This window comes from Notamacropus eugenii, chromosome 1, assembly GCF_028372415.1.
Source record: "Notamacropus eugenii isolate mMacEug1 chromosome 1, mMacEug1.pri_v2, whole genome shotgun sequence".
Lineage (NCBI taxonomy): Eukaryota > Metazoa > Chordata > Mammalia > Diprotodontia > Macropodidae > Notamacropus > Notamacropus eugenii.
In genome coordinates this window covers 19,365,862-19,369,447 of record NC_092872.1, presented here as the reverse complement: position 1 = coordinate 19,369,447, position 3,586 = coordinate 19,365,862, and the positions used below count along the sequence as shown (strand labels likewise).

At 38.3% G+C, this 3,586-nt stretch overlaps 1 pseudogene; it reads left to right on the top strand.

Moving 5' to 3' along the window:
- Positions 1-2,323: 2,323 nt before the first annotated feature.
- LOC140522428 (elongin-B pseudogene) lies at positions 2,324-2,682 on the top strand (annotated as a pseudogene).
- Positions 2,683-3,586: the final 904 nt, after the last annotated feature.

Below are 3,586 nucleotides of genomic sequence, written 5' to 3'. Positions count from 1 at the left end.
CTCATCCCAGCTTCCAGGCTTCTCTCATTTCCTTAAGTCTTATCTAAAAATTTTACTTTCTCTAAGAAGCCTTTACAAGTCTCATTTAATGCTAGAGGACTACTAGTTCCCTCTCTGTATAATTACTTCAAATTTATTCCTTATATATCTTGTTTGCCCTTAGTGGTTTGCTTGTCATTTCCCTCATATCATGAGCTACTTGAGGTCAGGGGTTATTTTTGCCTTTCTTTGTATCCCCAGGACTTCACATAGTGCCTAACTTGTAAAAGCTGCTTAGTAAAGCATTGTTGTCTGGACATTACTTTTCTAGAACAATGCTCTGGGCTTGGAAAAAAAAAATAAAAGCAAAAAACAAACAAAAAAGGCATATAGACAAGACTGATATATGAAAAGATAAGCTATGGACAAACTTATTAGAAGTTGGGAATAATATGGACAGTTGCTTGCAATGGATAAGACAAGGTCTGAGTTATTAGAATCAATGCATTAGTTCATAGCAGTTAAGAAGAGGATATTTCCTGATTCTGAGCCACAAGCATGGTTCAAAGGCTCTTTAGATTTCTTCTGCATAGGGTCCTGATCAATCCTAGAGTCTGAGGCAAGGTCAAAGCTATAGGTGTAGGCAAAGGAAGATGTGTAGATAGAGAGCAAGAAAGGTCATTGCACTATGAGCCAGTACTAAACTAAAAGCCATTTTGAAAGGAACATCTTGAAAATTTATCATAATTTGAAAGAGTTGTTAGAAGAGATTCCCTATGGTTCACAAAAGTATGTGACAGAGTTTGAAGCAGTTTGGTTAAGACTGAAAAAAAATCTCTCAAGCCTTAAAAAAAAAGATCCTCCTAGGTCAAATAAAAAAAGTCAGTCCCATGTCACTGGGATATTTATAGTACCACTGTTTGCAGTAGCAGAGAACTGGAAAAAGAATATATAGTAATAATTTGAGGGAATGAATAAATAAATTGTGATACAGAAAATGAGGATAATGATTACATCTACCTTTCAGGGCTGTTGTGAAACTCAAATGAGATAATTGTAAAGAGCTTTGCACAGTACCTGGTACATAGTAAATGCGATGTAAAATATTAGCTATTTTTATATAATGAACTATTAGTGTGCTCTAAGAAACAATAAGAAAAACATGGAGAAATATGGGAAGATTATATGACCTGAGGCAAAGAAATGTAAACATGACCAAGAAGATAGAATATACAATGACTGCAATCATAATGAAGATGTGTGTGTGTGTGTGTGTGTGTGTGTGTGTGTGTAAATGGAGTCATGTGGAATTATCATTGTTCAAGCTTACTGTTGAAGAAGGCATAAAGTACTTTTCTTTCCCTTGGCATAAGAGCACTGTGAATGTGGAACTTTGTATGTACTATCTGACTCAGTTGACATAATTATTTTGCTGAGCTGCTTAGCCCTTTCTATTCCATTTTTTTTCTGACAAAGAATGTCCATGTGGGTAGGAGAAGGGGGTGAATATACTAGAAAATTGTGGAGATATGAGAATTAAAGATATCAAAATTAAAAAAAAATTCTGAATTAAGCCATAGCAATTAATGATGCCCAAACTTGGTTCTCTTTTCTGAGTGTAGAGATTGGCATGGAATTAAAAAAAAATCACATGCTATGAAAGTAGAAACATTGTCTTGTAGCGTAATCTTCCTTAAATTTTGGTAAAAGTCATGTATGGGAGTGAATCTGCAATTTCATTACTGTCCTCTTCCTTCCTATTCAACAGTGTGTCTCAAGAGTCTAATGATCAAAGAAATAATTCTGAGCTGCCTTCAATCCAATTCAAGACAAGTCAACTAGCATTTATTTAAGTGCCTATTAAGCACTGGGCATTGCACTAATCCAGAGCCATAGCTAGAAATACTCTTGGTTCATGGGGAGCTTATAGAGTATAATTGGCACCAGTAAAAGTTGTTGCATGGAGGAAAAAGCCCATTTTCAAGAAAGCCTCACCCAGACTACCTGTGGCCTTGCTAATATCCTTCAATCCCATGAAATAAACAGAAAGTAAGGAAGGCAACAATTAAAGAAGAATGATAATTTCTCTCTATGTATGGGGAAATGTGGCTCCTAGAATAGGGCAGGAACTTTGGTGATGATGCCACATGATATACTATCACTGGATGGTAGACCAGAATCTGTCCTAGTGAGGAAGCATGCCCCAGATGTTAATGTCTAGGTCAAAGGCACAGTTATCCTAGACTAGTTACATCTCTGGACAAGAGAAGATTCTTCCCTGGGATTGGGGCAGACCGAGACTACTCCTAGCAGTTGATTGGGGGAAAGGAAGCTAGACACCCAGATGGATGTGTTTCTGATGATCCATGATCCACAATACAAGTTATCTTCACAAATGCAAAGGAGTTAAGCACAATGTTTGAGCTGAAGCATATTGTGGAAGGCCTTCTTAAGAGGCCTTTGGATGAGCAGTGGTTCTATAAGGATGACCAGCTTCTGGATGACAGTAAGACCACAGGAGAGTGTGGCTTCACAAGTCAGACAGCCAGGCATTAAGTACCAGCCACTATGGGGCTAGCCTTTAGAACCAATGATGTGTTTGAAGCATTGCACATTGAGTTTCCCTTCAGTCCTCCAGAACTGCTGGATATAATGAAACTTCAAGATTCTGGAAGTGGCACCAATAAGCAAGCTGTGCAGTAAAGGTCCAAGGCCCTAGCCCCTATAGTGACCCAATACAATAAAAATTTTTGGTGTTAGGCTGTTGCCTCCACCTTTCTGTGGCCTCTGCTCTTAACTCTTCTTTGAACTTCTCTTCCTCTCCAATATTCCTTTATCTTTCTCTAATACTAGATTCCTTCTCATTTTGCCCCCAAATCACCCTCCTATTTTGCATCCCAAGAAAAAAGGTATTTCTAAATTCTCTTTGCCAGCACAAGCTTTTCCCTTGTAACAATCAAACATATCTCTCTCCCAATTCAAGATTTCAAACACACTTGAAGTTGTGCCCCCAGCCCTATGTTCTCTGCTCATCCACTTGTCACTGAAGTGTTCTCTGGGCAATGCATGCTGTTACCATAGCTGTAGTGAAGTAGATCTGAGGACCCTTGGCAGGGGATGCATACCAGATACTAACATATTATTCTCTCATTCTAGAATTTACAGTACAGTTAGGGAAATTGCACTATCAACTGCCTGAGAGGCCTTGGTCATTGAGCTACTATCTAAATTGGTATCAAAATGCAAAGAAAGGGGTCCCTGTGGGCTGCATATTAACTTGGAAAATCATAAATTAACTTCTACATCATACTGTATTTTTATTTTGTTAGGCATTTCCCAATTAATTTCAATCTGGTTCTTTGGCTGGTTTTAAGTTCAACACCTCTGACCTAAGAGGTCAATATAAAATGAAGTGTAGGCCATGCATGCTCTGCTTCCTTCACCCATGCTGGTTCTAGGTAAACTGAATTGAGTTCAATGTGATGCATGAGGTGAGCAGAGTGAAGAACGTAGGGAAACAAAAGGTGGTTCCAAAACATTGTGCAGGGATGGATAGAATACATCTTATCTGAGCTCATTTAGAATCAAATGTTAGAGTCCTAGTTCC